The sequence below is a fragment of the Oryctolagus cuniculus genome, chromosome 6 (genome assembly GCF_964237555.1).
Source record: "Oryctolagus cuniculus chromosome 6, mOryCun1.1, whole genome shotgun sequence".
NCBI lineage: Eukaryota > Metazoa > Chordata > Mammalia > Lagomorpha > Leporidae > Oryctolagus > Oryctolagus cuniculus.
In genome coordinates this window covers 77,795,555-77,819,134 of record NC_091437.1, presented here as the reverse complement: position 1 = coordinate 77,819,134, position 23,580 = coordinate 77,795,555, and positions in this window count along the sequence as shown.

Below are 23,580 nucleotides of genomic sequence, written 5' to 3'. Positions count from 1 at the left end.
GTAGGGATTAGAAGATCCAAAAACTATAGTTCTGCCATTTGTTTTTAATATGTGTTTTAAGAACACTTTGCACTAAATTCAGATAATGATATTTTAATTTTGCAGTAGAAATGAGATGATGGTAATATAGGCCAGGATGTGATTAACAACTGTTAGCTTCCCTAATTTTTCTCCACACTTCCAACTTAGTTTTAATCAGAGAAAGTCCAATATGCTTCCCTAATCCATCAGATACAATGTCTTGCTTTCAGTAAGCCAGGCCAAGCTTCACCTCCCACTCATCTGCCTGCCTGTGAGTCTCTGCTAAATGTGAATGCAGGTAACAACTCCCTTGCTATAGGAAGTAGGTAACAGTTTCTGCTCGTCTCGTTTGAATGGCTTTCTCTAATTCTGTGGTGCCGTGATGTAGGGTATACACTTATACTTATTCAGAATTAGAAAGAGAATCTGTCTTCAGTTCATGCTGCTCAGCTGATGAATACAGACTTCAGAGAAGTGAAATGAGTGGTCTCTCTACGTCACCATATTTGCTATGCTTCCTGGACAGAGCCTGTTCTACAAGGGACTGGCTTTGCATTGTAAAAAGAGTACAAGAGAGGCCTGCAAAGCAGGTAAAGCTGCTTCCTGCAGTGCCAGCATCCAATATGGGCACCATTTTGAGTCCCGGCTGCTCCACTTCTGATCCAACTCTCTGCTACAGAACAGAAAAGCAGTAGAAGATGCCCAAGACCTTGAGCCTCTGCACCTGCATGGTAGACCCTGAAGAAGCTCCTGGCTCCTGGCCTTGGATTGGTGCAGCTCCAGCTATTGTGGTCTTCTGGGCAGTGAACCAGCAGATGGAAGAGCTCACTCTCTCCCTCTCCCTCTCTAGAGCTCTGCCTTTCAAACAAATAAATAAATCTAAAACAAAAACAAAACAAAACAAAACAAAACAAAAACATAAAAAGAGTACAAGAATACAGAATTATACCACCTACCCCTCGCCTTACTAGCACTTGAAAATATTAGCAAATAATTTGAAAAAAAGCAGACATTCACCTTAGCAGTGTAGGTGCTCATGTCACACATTGGAGTGCCTCTGTTCCACTCCTGGTTCTAGCTTCTGGCCCCAGCTTCTTGCTAGTGCAGACTCTGGGAAGCAACAGTGATGGCTGAAGTAATTGGGTCCCTGCCACCCACATAGGAGACTTGGATTGCATTCTCTGCACCTGGCTCTGGTTCAGTTGAGTCCTCAAAATTGAGGACATTTGGTAAGTGAACCAGCAAATGGAAACTCTCTTTCTCTCTCTGCCTCTCTGACTCCCAGAAACATTTAATTTTTTATTCTGAAAGGACACAGTCACTAAGGTAGTGAAGCCCAAGGGCCTACAGTAGGCTTGAGCAATCCCCTAACATAAAGATGTGCTCTATGGGGCTGATTCTGTGGCGCAGCAGGTTAATGCCCTGGCCTGAGGCTCCGGCATCCCATATGGGCACGGGTTTAAGACACGGCTGCTCCACTTCCAGTCCAGCTGTCTTCTATGTCCTGGAAAAGCAGTGGAAGATGGCCCAAGTCCTTGGGCCCATGCACCAGTGTGGGAGACCTGGAAGAAGCTCCTGGCTCCTGGCTTTGGATTGGCACAGCTCCAGCCGTTGAGGCCAACTGGGGAGTGAACTAACTCTCTCTCTCTCTCTCTCTCTCTCTCTCTCTCTCTCTCTCCCTGCCTCTCTTCTCTTTGTAACTCTTTCAATTAAATAAATAAATCTTAAAAAAAATGTGTTCTATCAGAAACTCCAAGTGTGACCCAAGAGAGAAACACTGGGTTCAAATTCATCCCTTCCTATACCTTGCAAAAGCATTTACTGGCCTGGCATTGTGCATAGTTCTAGAAAAACTTCTAGATATAATTTCTCTTAAGGACAGAAGTTGCCTGTTTAAAGTATTCTATAATTAAGACCATAAAGATAATTAAAGCTCTTATTCACCTTATCACTTTTATTGATTCTAATAATATTTTGTTCTTGCTATATATTAGATATTTCTTGGGGTTCTAGAGATAAAAGATGAATAATTTAAATAAAGTTACTGCTGCCCAGTTTCTATTGTAACATATTTTTCATTTTTCCTGAGTAACATGTGATTTGAGTGTAGGTCTGAAATAATTTCATTCACCACTAATATAATGATTCCTTTTCTATAAAAACATTATAAACTTGTTTTTCAATAATTTATGTCAGAAGCAACACTTAATGAAAAAAAGTAATTTTATCTACCATATCGTGTTAGTTTCACCCACTCCGCATCCTACTTTGGAACCCCACTGATTCTCTCACACTCATGAGAGACCCACATCAGGCTCTTGGTTTCTGGCTTCAGACTGGCCCAGGCCTGGCTGTTGCCTTAGCTTTCAGCTGGTTGACTCGGTTCCCTTGTGCCCTGGACAGCCCCTTTTCTGTGTCTATAAAAGCTCTTCCCCTCCCAATAAAGTGCAGAACCTGGCTGTACCCTGGGCATTGACTGATCTCCCGGCTCTGGTGTGGTTCCTTTGCCGCCAACACTCATCATCCCGCTCGGCCCCCAAGCTCCCCAGGCTGGCCCTGAGGAGCTCTATCGGACCTGCTGCCCCGTGATGAGCAGCAGCTTCAATTGGGGAAGTACCAGAACATATTCATAAGGCAGCTATGAGAGCAGTCCTAGAGCAGTCCTGGGCACCCATGTGCTGGCTCTGCAGCTCCAAGCTAAAATTCTCTCAGTCTACTCTCAGGAGATGATTATCTCATGTGGAATAATGATGATCACTTATAAAATGGAATGCAGTGTCTAAAACCTGAAAAGTAACACAGTTGACAACTTACACTTTGGGGAAAGAAAATTTTGAAAGAGGCTTTCAAGGATAGAAGTGTTGCAGTGCTGTACACACACAAAACTTGTTCTCAAAAGCATTGTCTTCTTGCAATTTTCTCTCTAAAAATATATATCACAGTCAGGACTCTCTACACTTTGCCTTTTGTATAATCTTTGCCTCATCTCTGAGAAAGCTCAGTGGAATCTCTGAAAGACCTCTCCCCTTCAATTCCGTCCTTACTACTTCTAAAAGGACAGCCATTTGATCTAGCCCAGTTGTCTCAGCAAATTCGTGTCTCAAATTTTATCTATACCCACATTTTAATTTCCTCAAACCAGAGACTATAGCATTTACTTCTTTATTGGTCCCAGTGTACCTAGTAGGTTGTCTGGCCCCTTAATAACTTGCAGAATGATTGAGTAATACTTTAAAAAGATTCTAGAAAATGTGCAACATATGTATGAAAAACTCAGGAGGCGATAGATTGTGCTAATATTATCCAGGTTTTTTGAATCTTCTCTTATTGCCTGCAGCTCCTATGTCCATTTAATCTCCCTAACAGTCAGAAACTGATTTTTTTTGTCTATGTTCACTGCAGCTTTATTTGTAACTGCACAATACTGGAAATTATGCAATTGTCTACTAATAGATGAATGGATACACAGTTGCACATCATTAAACAGAATACTACTTAGTAACGAAAAGAATGAAGTATATATATATATATGCAAAAATAAGCTTTAAATACTGATCAGGCATGAATATATATGTTACAATTTATTTATTTAAATATAAATGTTACAGAAACTGATATTTAAATGAGTCCATCAGTGTTCTTTAGGTATCTAATAAAATTCCCAGGGGAAAATATTCTGTTTCCCAGTAAGATCATCAATGAATTTGCTCCCATTTTGGCTTTTGTTCTGCTTTGAAACATTAACCAAGTCAAATGGCTATGAATTTGAATCTTGAAGTCTTTGTTTACCTTCAATGATTGCTGAACTCCATTGACTTCATGGTCTTCAAGATAACAATTTTGAATTACAGATTTATGAAAATGTTTTTAAGTTACAACATGAATTCTGCATAAATTGATGTATGGAAAAATAGACAGCTCAGGGCATCCTATGGACAGGATGGATTTTGTTTATTGTTTAGAACCTGATCATCTAGGATGACTTGTTTTCTACACCACTTATCAGTCCTCTCTTTGTTTAATTTGGTTTTCATTACAGTTGATATTTCAAGAGAATCTCCCATGGCTGTTAGTTCTTGCAAGCAATCCTCAGTTCATCTATCAGCAGCCCCATCAGTTGGTATTTGAATGTGCTATTGAAAGGACTGGCACACTATCATCTCCTGGAGAGACTAGAGTTATCTAGTTATCTGTAATAACACAGATTTAGAGAGTCACTGATAAGTCCATTTTTACGTCAAACTGGGACTATTGAGACTACCCTATTCATCTTAGTATTGCCTTAGCCCAAAGTAGATGTTTTGTAAATATCACATAAAGAGAGAGAGCAATAAATGGGGATAGGGTTTGGGGGAGAAACAGAGAGAGAGAGGCAGGCAGAGATGTGAGTGAGTGAGAGAAAGAGAGAAGAGTGTTTGAGCTGTATGTGTAGTATGAAGCCATTCAGACTGTTCAACAATAATTTTTAAAAGTGTATTTTATGCAACAAGAGATCTGGATGGTGCTGTAAGTAATGTCTCAAGTGATGCCAAGGGAAGGCCACTTCCTCTTGCCAATGGATACTGCAGTGCCTCCTCAGTCATCACAATGGGGCACAGTTATAAAGTAAGCCTGCCTGTAAATTTTCAACAAATGTATTTTGAAGTATTGGAAGTTGTGCGCTGGCAAGAATTAACATAAAACACTAATTAGTCTATGTGAATTGATACAAAAGCTGTCAGTGTTGAATTTCCTCCATAACTTTCCACTAGGGCTAGTGTTGTGGCAGAATGTGGTAAGCCACCCCTTGTGATGCCAGCATCCCACATTGGAGTACTGGTTCAAGTCCCAGCTTCTCCAGTTCCAGTCCAGCTCCCAGATAATGTGTGACTCAGAAGATGGCCTAAGTGCTCAGGCCCCTGCCACCCATGTCGGAGACCCAGATGGAGTCCCAGCTTCTGGCTTCCGCCTGCCGCAGCCCAGGCCATTACAGCCATTAGGGGAGTGAGCCAGAAGATGGGAGACACTCTCTCTCTCTCTCAGCTCCCCTGCTCCAAAGACATAAGTAAATCTTTTTAAAAGACTTTCCACTAATGGAAAAAATTTAAATAATCAAAATCGTTGAATCACTTTGATCGTGAGTGCATTGAGGGAACAAAATGATTGATTTCTTCTGTACTTCCCAGTGGAACACCTGTCCTTAAAGAGCAAATACCAGGGAAAACTATTCCAAGGTGGCAGATTAGGGAATGAAATACTGTGCTAGGCTTGGGATGAACAGTACAAAAAAAAAATAAAAGAAACAAAGTGTAGGAAGTGCACTCTCAGGGGAAAATTGGAGAGGAAATCACACTGGAAATCCTGAAAGAGAGAGGAATGCTGTGGACCTATGTGGAAGGCGTGGACATGCAACACACACACAATCACAAGCACAAATGCAGCAGCCAGGAGTCGGGGTGGGAATCCGTGGGCGATCTCAGCAGTTGCCTGAGCCCAGGCACATTTCTCCCACCTCCACCTTCTGCCCATCAGGTAAACTGCTCCAGGCTGTGGCCCAGAAGATAAGCCCGCCTGGGAAGATACGTGACCTGCAGGCTGATTAGATTGGCATACTGGCACCAGTGTCCATTCTTCCCTATGGTTGGCATTCCCCAGAATTGGTTATGCCCCTTTTACCTGCCCTTTATAATGTACATGCATGTGAATAAACATGGACATGTTCACAGAAGCTTGTCCTTGGTGTCCTTGTGGAGGGAAAAGGCATCACTGCCCTGCTCATCCTCAATAGTGTGGCTTAGCAGGATTAAGCAGCAGGAATCAGCTTAGAGACATTGGTGAGATCTGACTGCATCAACCCATGGTGATATAGCTAGAGGGAGAGTATAGTGTGAGTCTGGACTGGAGCCCTGTGGGCTAGTGGTTGCTAATAGTTGCCCATGGACCAGGTGGAAGTAGAGGGGGAATGTTTATCTCACCCCACAACAGTATCTGCCACCTGGCTAAGAAAGGGCAGGAGCCATTTGTGTTAGGATGGAAGCCGAAAAAGACATTGTGCACGTGCACACCAACTGGCTCAGACAGGATGCCATCGTCTCAGCAGTACTGGCAGTAATGGTGAGGAGACAGCAAAATTTGCCCAGTGGCTTTTGTGTATGTTTGTGATTCAAATATTCTAGTGGAGGGAACAACCCTCAGTCCCACTGGTTTTGAGCTTGGCTGGGAGGTGGCTGGGCAACAACACAGGATGGTGAGGCGCCCACAGCCTCCCAGGAGCAAGATGCCTAGGCGGTACTATCTCAGGGAACATCTGCTTCTCTATTGATTGGACAAGCTGGCAGGGCAGAGAAATCTGTGCACACAGCAACTGTGGGAGACCAAGAGGGATTTATCCATACTATGCAGGGATGGCTCAACATTCACAAATCAATAAATGTGATACATCACATTAACAGACTGAAGAATATAAACCATACATTTATCTCATTAGATGCAGAGAAAGCATTTGATGAAAATACAGCATCCTTTTATGAGGAAAACCTTAAGCAATTTGGGTATAGGAGGAACATTCCTCAACATTATCAAAGCAATTTATGACAAACCCACAACCAGCATCCTAATGAATGGGGAAAAGCTGGAAGCATTCCCTCTAAGATTTGGAATTAGACGAGGATGTCCACTCTGATCATTGCTATTTTTTTTATTTTTATTTATTTTTATTTTTTTTTATTTATTTATTTTTTTTTTTACTTTTTGACAGGCAGAGTGGACAGTGAGAGAGAGAGAGAGACAGAGAGAAAGGTCTTCCTTTGCTGTTGGTTCACCCTCCAATGGCCGCCGCGGCTGCACTCACTGGCTACAGCAGAGAGCTGGCCTGGAAGAGGGGCAACCGGGACAGAATCCGGCGTCCCGACCGGGACTAGAACCCAGTGTGCTGGCGCCGCAAGGCGGAGGATTAGCCTAGTGAGCCGCGGTGCCAGCCTTGATCATTGCTATTTAATATAGTCCTGGAAGTTTTAGCTAAAGCCTTAGGCCAGAAAAAAAAAAAAAAAAAGGATACAAATTGAGAAGGAGGAAATAAAACTATCTCTATTAGCAGATGACATGATCCTATACATAGAGGATCCAAAAGACTCCACCAATGGACTATTGGAACTCATAAAAGAGTTTGGTAAAGTGGCGTGACAGGATATGAAATCAACACAGAAAAATCAATAGCATTTGTATACACAGATAGTGTCTCGGCTAGGAAAAAAATTCTAAGATCAGTCCCATTCACAATAGCTCCAAAAAGAATTATATACCTTGGAATAAATTTAATAAAGGATGTCAAAGATCTCTACGATGAAAATTACAAAACACTAAAGAAAGAAATAGAAGATAATAAAAACTGAAAAATATGCCATATTCATGTATTGGAAGAATTAACATCATCAGAATGTCTGTACTACAAAAAACAATTTATAGATTCAATGTGATCCCAATCAAAATATCAACAACATCCTTTGCAGATCTAGAAAGAATGAAGCTAAAAGTAATTTGGACACATAGGAGACCCCCAATAGCTAAAGTCATCTTATACAACATAAAAAAAGCTAGAGGCATCACAATAGGTAATTTTTCAACATATTACAAGAAAGTTATAAGCGAAACAGCTTGGTGTTGGCACAAAAACAGACTTGTAAATCAATGGAAGAGAATAGAAACTTCAGAAACCAATCCATGCATCTACAGCCAACTTAATTTTGACAAAAGAGCTAAAATCAATCTCTGGAGCAAGGAATGTCTCTCCAAGAACTGGTACTGGAAAAATTGGATTTCTACATGCAGACGTATGAAGCAAGACCCCTGCTTTACACCTTATGCAAAAAAATCACTCAAAATTGATCGGAGACCTAAATCTAGTTCCTGATACTCCCAAATTACTAGAGAACATGGGAGAAATGCTGCAAGACATTGGTATAAGCCAAGATTTCTTGGAAAAGACCCTAGGAGCATAGGCAAACAAAGCCAAAATAACAAATGGGATTACATCAAGCTGAGAAGCATCTTCACTGCAAAAGAAATACTCAGCAAAGTGAAGAGGCAACTGAAATTATTTGCAAACCATGCAATTGATAAAGGCTTAAAATCCAGAATCTATAAAGAGCTCAAAAATTTCAACTACAAATAAACAAACAACTGAGTTAAGAGATGGGCAAAGGACTTTCACTGGTGTTTTTCAGAGAGGAAATTCAAATGGCCAACAGACACTTGAGAAAATGCTCAGGACCACTAGCCATCAGGGAAATGCAAAGCAAACCACAGTGAGACTTCACCTCACTCCAGTTAGAATGGTTCACATACAAAAATCAAGAAATGATAAATGCTGAAGGATGTGGGTAGAAGGTACCCTAGTCCACTGCTGGTGGGAATGTAAACTGATGCAACCTCTGTGGAAGACAGTATGGAGATACCTCAGAAATCTGAATATAGACCTACATATGATCCAGCCATCCCACTCCTGGAAATTTACCCAACCTAAGAGAAATCAGCACATGAAATATTTATCTGTAATCCCATGTTAATTGTAGCTCAATTCATAATAGCTAAGATATGCAATCAACCCAGACGTCCATAAACTGTTGACTGGATAGAGAAATTATGGTATATATACACTATGGAGTAGTACGCAGCTGAGAAAAAAATTAAATCCTGTCTTTTGCAACAAGATGGACACAACTGGAAACCATTATATTTGGTGAAATAAGCTAGTCCCAAGTGTTTTCCCTGATCCAAGGTAACTAATAGATTATCTGAAATGTAATGTATTGGAATGTAATAGACATTTTGAGATTCAAAGATTGTTTACAGCCCTTGTCTCTTCTGTTGTGGTTTGCTTTGTTTTGTTTTCTTCATACTATTTGTTGAACTCTTTTACTACATGTAGGGGTAACTATACGATCATTAAATAAGCTGAAAATATATCTTTTTAAAAATTAAGAGTGGAAATGTGAAAGGGAGAAGGCAGAAGGGATGGATTGTGGGCCAGAGGGAGGATGGGGGCAAGTGTCACTATGTTCCTAAATCTATATATATGAAATATATTAAATTTGTATAACAAATGAAAGCTTTAAAAAATTTAAAAATACCTTACACACTCATAAGGGGAAAAAATCAAATATCAGGGACATCTCAACACTCCCATGTTGCCCCTGAAATGTGAATGGGAAGGTGCCTATGATAGAGCCTTGCCTTGGGCCTCAGGATTTGTCTGGAGAACTCCAGTTAGTGGAGGTCATCAGAAGCAGAGGCTTTTAGAATCAGCATTGTAGCATAGTGGGTAAATCTGCTGCCTGCTTGGGCTTCTGACACACACTTAAGAGTCAAGAAAGAAGCTCCTGGCTTTGGCTATTGCAGCAATCTGGGGAGTGAACCAGCAGATGGAAGATTTTTCCCTGTCAGATATCTTTCTTTTAAGATTTATTAATTTATTTTACAGTCAGAGTTGGAGAGAGAGAGGGAGAGGGAGAGGGAGAGGGAGAGGGAGAGGGAGAGAGAGAGGGGGAGAGAGAGAGAGAGAGAGAGAGAGAGAGAGAAAATCTTCCATCCACACTGGTTTACTCCCCAGGTGGCTGCAACAGCTGGGACTGAGCCAGGCCAAGGCCAGGAGCCAGGAGCCAGTCAGGAGCCAAGAGCTTCATTCACATCTCCCACATGGGTAGAGGGGCTCAGACACTTGGGCTACTTCTGCTGCTTTTCCCAGGCCATCTGCCAAGAACTGGGTGAGAAGTAGAGCATCAGGGACAAAAGCAAGCACCCTATGGGAATGTTGGCATTACAAGCAACAGTTTTACCTGCTGCACCACACTGTTGGCCCCAAAAAATAAATCTTAAAAAAAAAAAACAGAACTTCCTCTTTTCTCTTTGGGATCTAAGACTGCAAGCACCCACAGAACACTTCCTCTTTCCCACTGAGCTGATGCTTGGAAAGTAAAATTGCATGATTGTATCAAATATACTCCCCACTCCTTGGGGCCCTAGAACTCAGTGTGATAGGGAAGCTACAAGAATGTGTGTGAGTAAACTCAGCTTTCCCTCCTGCCTCATTTCCTCTCAGCCCACAGGAGCTGGACCTAAAGGGCTTTGTGAGCAAGGTATCCGGCCTCCACCCTTCCCTTCCTGATCCCTGGGGAGTCTTCCCAGTTCTATGAATTAAGCTCTCAGATGTAAAATGAATTAAAAACCTGTTATGTACTGGACTCTTTACATCAAAGTGCTAACCTTTCTAACAGTTTATTAATCATTCTAATTTTTCAGAACACAGAAATGAAACCTGCTGTTCCTCCGCACGCGGAGGAGCCGCACCGGACCAGACGCTTGTTCTTCCCCTTTTACAAGTCTTTTCTTTTTTTTCTTTTTTTTTTTTTTTTTTATTTTTTGACAGGCAGAGTGGACAGTGAGAGAGAGAGACAGAGAGAAAGGTCTTCCTTTGCCGTTGGTTCACCCTCCAATGGCCGCCGTGGCCGGCGCGCTGCGGCCGGCGCACCGCGCTGATCTGATGGCAGGAGCCAGGAGCCAGGTGCTTTTCCTGGTCTCCCATGGGGTGCAGGGCCCAAGCACCTGGGCCATCCTCCACTGCACTCCCGGGCCACAGCAGAGAGCTGGCCTGGAAGAGGGGCAACCGGGACAGAATCCGGCGCCCCAACCGGGACTAGAATCCGGTGTGCCGGCGCCGCTAGGCGGAGGATTAGCCTAGTGAGCCGCGGCGCCGGCCCACAAGTCTTTTCTATAGTAAAGTAAGAATAAGCAAACAGCGAACTTCCAAAGCAAGAATGAGTAGAGAGAAATGAGAAAGAACGAAGCAACGAACTTCCCCGCGAACTCTCCAACGCACTCTCCAACCAACCCACACCACCGTGCCGTCTCTCTCCTCTTTTATAGTCCTCTTCCACCGATCCCAACTCTGCTACCCACACGCCGAGCACGCTGCTCTCCTCCAATCAGGAGCAAGATCAGCTCCTGCAGGTTATTAGTCGAACTGGAGGCAGCTGTATAAAAGTTGTTTACTCCTCTCCCAGCGCCATATTGTGGGAGAGCAGATGCATAGAATAAGTCTTAATTCCAGTAACTTAGTCTAGTCTGAGTTGCTTCCCACAGAAACCAAAGTTTACGGAGTTAATAAATGGTAAGTTTGGATTTTATATGCAACATGCTACCTTATTCTATATTAATTGAATGGATATTTTCTGTCTCACACTAATTACACCTATTTTTTAAAGACTTATTTTATTTACTTGAAAGACAGAGTTACAGAAAGAGGCAGAGACAGAGAGAGAGGCCTTCCATCCGCTGGTTCACTCCCCAGATGGCTGCAGCAGCCGGAGCTGTGCTGATCTGAAGCCAGGAGCCAGAAGCTTCTTCCGGGTCTCCCACGCAGGTGCAGGGGCCCAAGGACTTGGGCCATCTTCTACTGCCTTCCCAGGCCATAGCAGAGAGTTAGATCAGAAGAGGAGCAGCCAGGACTAGAACCGGCACCCATATGGGATGCCAGCGCTTCAGGCAGGGCGTTAATCCACTGTGCCATAGTGCCGGCAATCACACCTATTTTTCACTGCATATTGATCTCCTATGTGGTATCAAGAATACAATACTTGAGTCATCAGGTGCTGCCTCCGAGGGTGTGTGTTAGCAGTAAGCTAGCATTGAACACAGAACCAAGACTTGAACCCAGTTACTCCAATATGGGAAGTAGGCCATGCCTAGGGATAGCCAACCACTGTGCCAAAAACATGTCCCTGTAAGGACTTTCTTATGTCCACACAGATATTCTAAGAACTTTCTATTGTTTGGATGTGTCCCCCCATTTGTATGTTGCAACTCAATCTTGAATGCAACAGTGTTGGGGGGTAAGGTCTATGGAGAGATGACTGGTTCTTGAGAGTAGAGTCCCATGAGTGAGTTAATGTCATTATCAAGATAGTAGGTTGCTATAAAATTGAGTTTGCCCCTCATGCTTTCTGTTTTACATGCTTGCTTGCCTTTCTGTCACTTTAAAACAGCGATATGGCCCCCACCAGGTCCCAATGCCCTGCCCTTAGACATCCCAGCCTCCAGAACTTTCAGAAATAAACTCCCATTTGTTTTAAGTTACCCAGTCTCAAGTATTCTTTCATAGCAGAAAACCTCTATACTGTTTTTACCATTGAGAACTGAGGAGGCTGTGATCCAGGACATGTAAGGGGTTTATCTGAGGTCTTGGGCTATACACCAAAGCTCTAACATTATTCTAAGCTGCTGCTTTTCTTTCCTTGCAATTGCTCTCTCCTCTGCTCTCCTGCCTTCAGATGCAGGCATACCAAGAAGCAGCTTAACCAATGTGTCAAACATCCCCAGAACCTTCTATAGTTCACATGTGTTCTTCAAATTCACTCATTACCACAAGGGAAATGATGAGTTAGCAGAATAAAGATTTATATCACAGAGGAAGACACATTCACTTCTAAAAGTCAGTTAGCTACCCATCATATTAACATTTCAGTTTTGATAATGTCTTTTTCTCTCAAAATCTTGGTTTGTAGAGTGAATTTAACAGCTGAATATTTGTTAAACACTTAAGTAGTTGTGATATACTCACCATTTTCACATTTTATAACAAGAGAGGAGAATGGGAAATTAAACAGTCTATGTTATACAGCATTTATGTATAAAATATTTTAAAGATTAACTTTCATTTTATCTGTTTTTAAAATATTTTTAAAAAGAAAAAAATTCTTTGCAAACAGTCATGTAAATACAAGTACACCTGTCCAGGTAAGCTGAGGGACATTAATGAGATCATGAGCAACAGCTCAGAGTGAGTGTTGGGGTATGTGTGTGGGGGCGGGGCGAGGCAAAGGTGAGGGGCAGGGTTGTGTGCTGGGAAAAGAGGGGAAAGATATGCCCCAGGTCTTGTATTTCAGGAATTTGACAGTAAGGAAAGAGCAATTTAAAGGAGAGGAAAGAAGGAACTTGGTATAATAAGAGCGCTTGGGTATGCAGGTAGTCTAAGAGCATTAGGCAAGTATCTTTCATGTCATGGACCTCAGAGTCCTCACTTCTGAATGGTGACAATTGTATCTCATCACATGGTGATGTTACAGGGAGATATTTATCCAAGTGCTTACACTTCTTGGACAGCACATGCTTCATAAGTGTGAGCTTCTTAGTTTCTCCTCTTCCACAAAATCTATTAACATTCTGTGTCTGACATTCCAGTTCCGGAATAAACAAGGGAGACTACACTCAATTGAGGATCTCCACAATCACTGAGCTGCCTGCTGATCTCACCACTGCAGGAAGTCAAGAGCCTAATGACAGCAGCCACCTCTAGTACCAGAGTTGGGTATCCCCTTGGCTGTCAGAGCTGTGGGCAGGAGGTTATGATGTGAGGAGCATTAAGTCTGATGGAAACATACAGCTCACCTTCAGCCATCAAAAGCAACGTGACCCACATTCAAGGGTCAGGTTGCTCAGAGAGGCAAACATTTATAAACAGCAAGGATACTGCATTCCCTGGCAACCTTTATATTTATGTTCCCAAGAAGTTATCCTAAAGGTCACCTCTACACAAGAATTAGTGATTTGCAGGAAAACAGCCTTAAGGGATGTAAGTCTCACATGGATGGAAGAAAGCTGGGAGATTTCAAAGAAGCAAAACAATAAAATGCAATGTAGAGAACAAAAAATACATCAACAACATTCTGCATATTGAAAACACTAATGAAGACAATGTATAATAAATTTCCCATTGCCGTCTCTTGTTAATTAGAAATTTTGAAGGGTCACTACTCCCCCAATTGTCACCATGGCAGACAACGTGAATGCTAAGAATATTCTTTGACCTCCCCTCGAATGCATTTGAATGTTATGATTCCGATGCTGATTTCCACTTTCAAAGCTCACCGTGATTCCAACTGTACATGTTAACATAAATATTCATAGTCATTTTTTGCCTAAAATTTGTGGTTTCAACATTCCCAGACTGAACAGGGACTGAGCCAGGGTCTTTCCATGGGTAAGGGGTCCTGGTTTCACACTGCTCTGTGGTGGGCACAGGTCCCCTGGTGGAGAACCAGTCCTGCAGCCATCTGAATGTGAAGACTTCCTGTAACCCAGCCAGGCCCATCCCTCACCAAATTCAGGGATTCCCTCTGCTGTGCTGGCAGAGATAGGTCCAGGCTATCTCAGATTTAATCCCTTGAACATAAGTAATCTGAGGACATGAGTCTGAATAAATTTAAAGTACTAGACAGCTGAGACAGTTAATCCCAAAAGTATTGGCCATTTGTGCAGTAATGATAGGCACCTGCTCACTTTCTGGAACACCTCCTGGACTTCCTCCTTCATCTTTCACAGGCATGATGCCTCCACAGAAGTCAGTTTCTCCTAAAGACATGATTCTTGGCCAGGTCACTGGGGTCATCTTGTAGGTTGCCTTCCACAGGTGGAAAATGGTACAAAATGTCCATCTTCAGGGTATGCTAACCACTTCAACATAAAGATTCACCCAGAAATTAAAATCTGATGTTCATATATCAGCATGATTCAACTGAAAACTGTGATAATTTGGAAAGACTCTGGACCTAACAAAACATGTTTCAGAAAACCAAAACTTTAATAATTAAAATAATTGTACTTATTTTTTTCTATGTTTTTCTGTTTCTTTCAATAATTAACATTTAGCAAATAAAATATAATTCCTCAACTATAAAAACCATGGAGATTATTTTCAGGTAATGAAGCCTAACAAAAATATATAAAAGCAGTGACACCTAGAATATTGTCACCTCAGGGTAACACACCCTGCATCCCCATACTTCCTCATTCATGAGCATACACATGTGCGCGCATGCACACACACACACACACACACACATCATATAACAAGATGGAACCATGCATGCCTTGCTGTTTTGTATTTATGGACACCTCTTCTCCATTCTCTTCTCTAAAGGAAGATCAATCCCCAGCAAAACAAAGAAGAGATCCAGTTACTTTTCATAATAAAATCATCAGCAATCATATATTTACATAAAATCACACACATATGTATAGACTAGCTTATGCATCACCGTTTCAAAAATGTTGACTTTTACTATCCATTTCCCATTGAATCTCACTGAGAATATTCTCTGGTAACCAAAATCCGTGCTGCATTCTTAGGAAATTTTCCTGTTACTTGGTGACAAAATGTCACGTGGATAAAGTGTAAAGAGAGGACTACATCTGAGTCAACAGAAGCCTTGACAAACAACATCCCAAAACCCATGGGGAAAGTGTGGCAGAAGGGGTGAGACATGTTTTACACCAAATACCAAATGATCAACAGATCCCTCTGTGAGAAGCAGCTCAGGGAAGCCCTCAATAAGAGAGCATAGAGCCCCATGTAGGACCCTCAAAGCAGACAGAGCGCTCATGGCTATGGCATTTGCATGGGTAGGACATGCCCTCCAGTTTGCATGCAAGGCATGAATGTGTGTGTTATAGAGAATGGTCTCTACATGTCAGATAAATGTAATAAGGAGAAAGAATGACATTCATGCTATACTATCTTCATAGGAACTTTAAAGAAGCTCTAGCAAAGTAATTCTAATTGTGATTATAAATATAGAGAAATGAAAAAAATGTATCACAGGGGAACAATAAATTGATGACAATGAGGCCTCACAATTCAGAGCAGAGAGGCCACTCTCCCAGGCACAGGGTGATCCTTGGTGGAGCTGGGAACTGAGTGTCAACATCTACTCCCACAGCGCACAGTGCACTCTGAGGCCCTCTGTCCCTGCTGACCTGGAGACTCAATCAGGACAACACTCACAGTGGTCTGATCTTCTTGGCCTTGAGGCTGTTGCTATCCCTCTAGTACAGTGGCTCCACCAAGAAAGACATCTTGTAACTGCAGAGAGAATGGCAGCTGTGAGTCACCAACCCTCACCTCAGGCTGGCTCCCAGGCCCTGCCCAGCAGCAGCAGTCCTGGAGCCAAACAGTCCCCATGGAATTGGCCTGCTGCAGGCAGACAAACGTGGATGTTGCTTTCTGCAGGTATACAATGGAGAGAGCCTCTTCCACCCCCTCCCTGGGCTTCCCACATTCCCTGCCCAGAATTCACCTCTCTGTCTTGGAGAGCCCCTCCATAGCCTGGAACCAGAGTCCAAATCATGCATCAGCCTAACGTTGTATTTGCTGGCTGCCACCTGGAGCAGCTAGATGTTTTGAAGAACATTTATGTCCTGGGGCCAGAGGGACAGGCAGGATACTGAGAGGCCTGCACTGGGAATGCTGTAGGGGCCTGGTATGGGAGGGGCTGGGGGTCAGCCTCTGGGTCTTAAGAGGTCATCATTCACCATCCCATTCAGGCCCCACCCTGTCCCGGATTTCAAGCATCCCCTCCTCCAGGGGATTCTCCTTGATTCCAGGCCCCTACCCATATCCTCCCTAGGAGTGGGTCTCCTCCTCCTGTGTGTACCAAGCCCTCCAGATAAAGCAAAGATGCAAGGGTGAAGCCTGAGGTTCTTCCTGGGGGTATCTCTGACCTCCACATCCCTTCCCTGCACAGCTGCTCACCTTCCTCATTTTATGTATGTTGATCTCACCCTCCTGGAAGGCAGACAAAGTCCATTAGAGCAGCCCCAGTCATTGACTAGCTCCTACCTTCCCCCCCTTCTCATGTGGCTCCAATGCCACTGCCCTCCAGGGATGTGCAGGGAAAATGACTTGGATCTTGGTTAGACTCTGGGCTCTGCAGTTGGGGACATAGCAGCCAAGGTTTAGAGACCTGTTGTCTCAACCCTGTCGATGACAGACAGGTAAACTAAGGACTGGAAATGGATGCGAGTGTTCAGCTGAGCCGGTGCTGCCTGACCTTGCAGGGGAGCAATTCCTCTCCCTCCCATGGGCCCCACCTGATTCAGAGGCTTAAGCATCTCAGCCAAGAGCTTGTTCACCTTTGCAGTCAGGGCGCACAGGTGACCCCCACCCAAGGGGCAGCTGTCAGGTCTCAGAGGACAGGCATGGTTAGGGGCTGAGGGCTAATGACTCAGTCCAGGTTCTTCCCCCTAAGCCTCAGAGTATTGGTGCCAACCCCACCCACCCCAGACTCACTCACATCTACAAAATTCTTCATTGCAGTGTCCAGCATGTCCAGTACTTGGGAATGTGCCAAGGAACAGGACGGCTCCCTGTGCCATCAGGTGGTGGTGATGAGCACCAAGGCCTGGCCCCTGAGATCTGCCCCACCCCAGCTCTGTCCCCTGCCCAGCTCTGTCCCCTGCCCAGGTCTCCAACTGGGAGCCAACCAGGAACCTAAAGTGGTTCTCCCCAATCTCCCTCCATCCTCCCAGGTGACTCTAAGGACAGCAGACAACATCACTAGGGTGGGGGATGTCAACAACTCACACAGACCCTGTGATCCCAGCCTACCTCAGCCCCAAGTGCACTGTGAGCCTGCCTGCTCCAGGCCTTGGTCGTGTCTCTCTCTCAAATACTGTGTGAGGGCAGAGGGGCTGCAGGAGGAAGGCCCTGCTCCCTTAACTTCTTAACTTTTGCCACAGGAGGAGGGAAGAGCCCCTCATGCCATGGGCACACTCATTTTCTTCTGCTGCTGCTGCCTTATCTGGGCTTTCTGGGGGTTCTGCTCTTGAGCAGCCTACTTGGAGATCCCCATCTTCCAGGGTCAAAGTCAGGGAGATTGTCCTCCCCTCACTTGCATAATCTGTGCCCCTCACCTTGGGCCCTGGGTGTCTGGTTCCTGTTAGTTTTTACAATGACCCCCTCCCCAGCAGTTCCCACACTCAAGGCAGCCTTGGGTGAGGGACCAGGACTCCTTGGGTTTGCTCCTCACTGGGAGAGGGTGCTGGGCTCCCCTCACCCCACCAGCCTCAGCATCTTGCCTCTCCTCTCTTTTTCTTTCTCACTGGGACCCTGAAGGAAGGCCAGGTCCTGCACCCTACACTCCCCTTCCCTGGTCTCTGAGGGGCCATGTCTGAGTGACAGGGCAAGGAATCCTCAGCTGCTGGATATAACACTTTGATTCCTGGCTTAGGTAGAAGCCTCTGAGATCTGGTCAGGAAGGAACAACTGGAAATGCCTGAAGGCCCAGACACTTCTCCAGATTCACCATTGCCCCTAGCCAAGGGTGAGAATCCCCAAGTGTCAGAGATTAGCAGTGAGGGGAGGGGGGGCAGTGCAGAGAGGGAACACAATGTGTCACAACAAACACAGGGATCAGTCCTCAGTCCCAGTGGGACCCAGTTCAGGGCAGCCCATTGGACTACTCCGTCACTGGGAATCCTGTGCTGTGTCACCGATGATGCAGGTTGGGCAGCCCTTCCCATGGTGGTCCTGAACAGGTGGAACCATAGCAGGGCCTGCCTTCCTGAGACACCGTGGGGCCACATGGAGGAAGGAAGGAAGCCATGCTGGCTACATCCACCCCACAGCCTGGAGAAGCAGGACCAGCATGGAAGCCAGAGGCCCACAGATGCTGCCAGCCCCAGTGAGAGCCCAGCTGCTTGCATTGCAGCCCATTACCATTGCCCTGTGACCCTCACAACCTACCCCAGTGACCAAACCTTCTCTCTTCCTGTTGTCCCTAAGACAGCACACCACAGGGATCGTTCAGGTTCACTTTCAATGCAACCAAATAATCACTTCTGCCCTGATGCCCTTCCAGGCTCCTCCCTCCCCAAACCCTTGCCCGCTGCATCCCAGCCTCCACGTTACCTTCATGAGCTGATCCCTGCTCAGAGTGCTCTCCTTCAGACACAGATGTTGGGATCTGTGGGAGCTTTTTCTGATGTGAGGGGGAAAGGAAGGAGCTACTTGTGTGTAAAGGGGAGGTCATGAGTTCAAATCTCTTCTATTCCAGAACCCAGAGGATCCACATGGCCGAGGTTATTTTCCCCTTGGGCTTTCTGTGACCCTTGGGCCCAGAGACTGGGTGAAGAGTTCTCAGGTTTGCTGCCAGAGCCTATTCCCCTTCTAGTAAACACCTGTGTTCTGACTGTCACAAGGTCTCCTGCACCACCAGTTTCAGAGCTATGTGGTAAGCAGGTGCAAGTATGCAATTTGGCAACAACTTGTGTCTACACTAAAGAAGATGTCATCCTAATGCAGAAATCCTGACCTAAGGTCCCAGGGAGGCTGAGTGACGACTCTCCCCTACCAGCCTACTCCTAGTCCCTGTGACCCAGGACATCAGCACTCCCAAAGTCATGGAGGATTCATGCTCGGCTTGAGGGAGGTCAAGGATCCACCCTGGTGCTCCTATGGGAGATGACACCCACCCAGAGATGTCTTCCCACATCTTCTTCAGATGATGTATCAGATGGCTCTGCAGAGTGGAGAGGATGGCATGGAACGAGGTATTCCTGAGGTCCAGACATTTCTAGGCATGGCAAATAATGAGTGGGAGGTGGCCTGGAACACTGCCTGAGCCAGCTCAGTCTCCCATCCTGACATCGCCCTCCTGCCAAAGACAGATGCTCGTGGAGGACCACAAGGACAGCGTTGGGACCCTGTGAATCATCCTTTTACAGCCAAGGATTGCAATTATCTCTTGGCAGGAACCCACATAGGAGGTGAGCATGAACCCTAAGACAAGTAAGTCAGGTCTGCACCTCTCCCTCTCAGGAAGGGCCCAGGGATTGGGCAGGTCTGCAAACACAGACTGCACTCCTCAGAGCTGAGAAAGCAATGTGGCACATTCCTAGTGTGCAGAGATGGACCCCCTGGGCCACCCACAGTTTACCTTGGCCACCTTGATCCAGAGCTTCACCACCTGGGCCCTGTCCATGGCTTTTAGGCTGGGGAACCCCAAGCATGTAGAGAGAACATGGACACATTGTTATACAGTGTGGATGGTGGGGGCCAGGTGCTCTGTGAGCTTTTGGTTATCAGGGTTCCAGGTGGACCCCAACCCATCAAAGGGCACCACCTTCTGAAACAGCTCCTGGGAGGAGGAAAGTGTCCCATGGCACAGCAACCCTCATGCACAGTGCACAGATGCTCACCATCCTAGGCAGCAGGCAGTGCTCTCAACTGCAGCTCAGGAAGATTCACATGGAGCTCACGGCCATGAGAGTAGCTGGGTTAGGTTCTCTGCCCACTGAGGGTGCCCAGAACCTGATGGCTCAGAACTCAGCTCTGGAGGGAAGACAGGCATTCTCTCCACCAGCATTTTCTCCCAGGCATCTTCTCCAACTCCTCACCCTCTGCCCATCCCCATGCACCCAGTGGCACTTGTCCACATCAAAGTGCTTCTCCCTGTGGAAGCTTCAGTAGAGGCTGTGTTTGGATTTCTGCTCTAGGACCAAGCACACCTCTGGTGGCTAATCAGTGCCGGCGCAGGTGAAGCATCCTGGGTAGCTCGGCGCATGACAGGTGGACCTGGTTGTACCTCAGTGAGTCTCCTCCACCATCACATGGGTCAGATCCTGTCTTGCTTTTTATCTGGCTCATCTCAGTTGACACAGTCACTCTGCAGCTGGCCCTGTGTGTGCCCAGTCTCTGCTGCTCACACAGGACAGGAAGACCTGTGAGTTAAGAAACTAATCCAGGGACGGCGCCACGGCTCACTTGAGTAATCCTCCGCCTGCGGCACTGGCACCCCGGGTTCTAGTCCCGATTGGGGTGCCAGGAACTAGTCCTGGTTGCTCCTCTTCCAGTCCAGCTCTCTGCTGTGGCCCTGGAAGGCAGTGGAGGATGGCCCAAGTGCTTGGGCCCTGTACCCACATGGGAGACCAGGAGGAAGCACCTGGCTCCTGGCTTCGGATCAGTGGTGCAGCGCCGGCCGTGGTGGCCATTAGGGGAGTGAACCAAGGGAAGGAAGACCTTTCTCTCTGCCTCTCTCTCACTGTCTAAACTCTCTCTGTCTCTCTCTCTCTCTCACTGTCTAACTCTGCCTGGCAAAATATAAAAAAAAGAAACTAATCCAGATCAAATTTTTGGTTAGACATGAAGCCTGCAGTAGACCCAGGCCACTGGTCTCTGGTTAGGGCTGCTGTGGGACAGCTGGTGCCACAGGCATATCTTGTCCTGGTCCTGCTGAGCAGAGCCAGCTGCTCACACATCTCTGAGGGTCAGCTGCTCTGTCAGCAGATTGGCTGGGAACTCAGTGAAGTCCAGCATCTCCTCCCAGTGTGGGTCCTTTAGAGTCCCAAGTCCTTGATGAAAGGACTCTGGTGTTCGCTCTGGTGCTGAAGCTATTTTGCACTACAGCAGGTCCTAGCTCTGCCAGAAGTGCTGAAACTGGATCTGGAGCCAGTATTTGGAAGGACTGAGACTCTACAAATAGAGCAGGATGTGGGAGAAGACTAAGGGTCACCAGCAGTCATCAGTTTCCAATGGCCTCTCCAAACCCAGGAGAGATCTCACTGTCTTGAAGGAGGGTCCAGCTCCCAGACACCACACCATGAGAGTCCCAGATTGCAGTACTTCTCATCATCTGCTCCTGCCTCAGTGGACCTTTGGTGGCACAGGTTGACATACGCAAAGTGCACGTGGCTCTTCAGGTCACCTCCAGGCAGGTGGACCTGCTGGTAGCACATCTTCATCCTCAGCAATAGGAAGTCTGTGCAACCATGGAACTGAGACATGTACTGGGCTCGGCATATTTCCATAAAGGAAGACATGGTGCTGGGGAAGGAGAGTGGGCGGCAGTCCCTCCACACTGCCCGCCCAGGATGCTATGTGTAGGCCTGGATCTCTGTGGCTGCCTCCTGTCTAGAGGATGACCACACATTCCCAAGCTCACCTTGGCTGCCCTGGCAGTGGCAGACCTGGTTCAGCAGGGCTGATTCAGATCCCGTGGGCTGCACCACCCACTGAAAGTCTTTCCTGAGGGGAAGCACTCCTGGGTGCTCAGCACTGAGGCTCCGGGTTAATTTGAGAGCAGTTGTTCCTGATAACTCCAGTCCTGGGCCTCCTTGGTCTCAGGAGCAGGGATGGGTGCATGTCCCCACAACCACCATCCACAAGTCTGAGAGCTGCCAAGACACAGATATTGACTGGGAGATTCCCCTGTGTGCCCTGGAAGGATCAGATGCTCACCTGTTATATCTTCTCCCAAAAATATGGTGTGTATGAAAAGCCACTGTAATTGCACAGGAAGGTAGAGAAGTAGGCTATGGGTCTGCCTGGGGAGGCAGGGACCAGTGCATCTACCAGCTTCTCCCTTTTGCCTGGTTGCAGAGTCTGCATGGTGCAGACCTTTATTCTGTACAGCATGGATGCAGATCCACACTAGGGAGGGCCAGGAGGAACATGAGTCAGTGGAAGCACAGGGAGCACAGAGGATCCTTGACCCAGGCTGGGACAAAACTCCCATGTTCACGAGCCTGAGCAGGAGCTTAGGGATGAGGGAGTCCTAGAGGTTACAAAAAAAATTTCACACATTAATGGGGGAATTGGAACTGAGTGCAACAATGTGAACTTTTCTTCCATGTGGACAGTGGATTGGAAACATTGGAGGTCAGGGTGGGAAATCCATGAAACCCTGAGTCGTGCTAGGAAGCATCAGTTTTCAGAGATGGCTGTGGGTGGTGTAATGGCCACAGCCCTTTGCAAAGTGATGTGACTGGGGCCTTACAATGTTGTGCATCCAGACTCTCACCACAGCCTACGCTGTCTTGGGACTCTGTCCTCAGCAGAGCATTACTTCCCATTATGAGCTGAATTCATCCCCGCCTCCCACCCACTTGGTGTTGTTCTGACACCCATGTCCCTGCATGTGTCTGTGGCTGGACACATGGGCCTTCAAGAGCTGATTAACATTACCCCAGGAAATGGTGTGGGCCCCATCCCATTAACTCACTGTGCTAATAAGGAGAGGTGACAAGGACACAGAACAGCACAGGAGACCATGCAAGCATGGGAAAGGAGATGAAAGTCTTCAAGCAAAGGGAGAGCCCTCCCAAGACACCACCCAGTGACACATGGACATACAGGCTCCAGAACTGTGAGCAAATGACTCCTGTTCGGAGAGCCATCCAGCCTGGGGTCCTATGCTAACTGCCCTCATAGGCCACACTTCATGAGCACACACTGAAGCTTTGCCCTGCAGCAAGACTGCAGTGGAAATGCAACTGAATCACAGCGCCACCCGGCAGCACTGAAAGGGTGAGCCCCAGGGGACATGTCTTCTTCTGGGACAGGATGAAGACAGGTAGGGGCTGGGCTCAGTCCTGGGGGCTGCACAGGTCTGACCTGAGAGGTGACACATTGCTGACATAGAATAGTTTCAACCCCTCCATTTATTATGGCAGTATAGTGTCTATTTAAAGAATAAAAATGTATGCAAAGATTTTCCATCTTTTTGCAAGACTGAGAATATTTTTTCCTGGCAGCAAGTGAAATACTGAAGTTTCAGTAATTTTATAGTCTAGGTCTGAAGACATTAAATTAGTTACAGATCTATTTTGCATTTGTGAACTTCAAAATGTTTCTGTGCTATTTCAAATATACATATACATTAATGATTTTTATAAGACAGTAACAAAATAATGAATAGGCTAAACAGAACAGAACAGTGTTTTGAAGAAATATATTGTGTATTGACTTATATA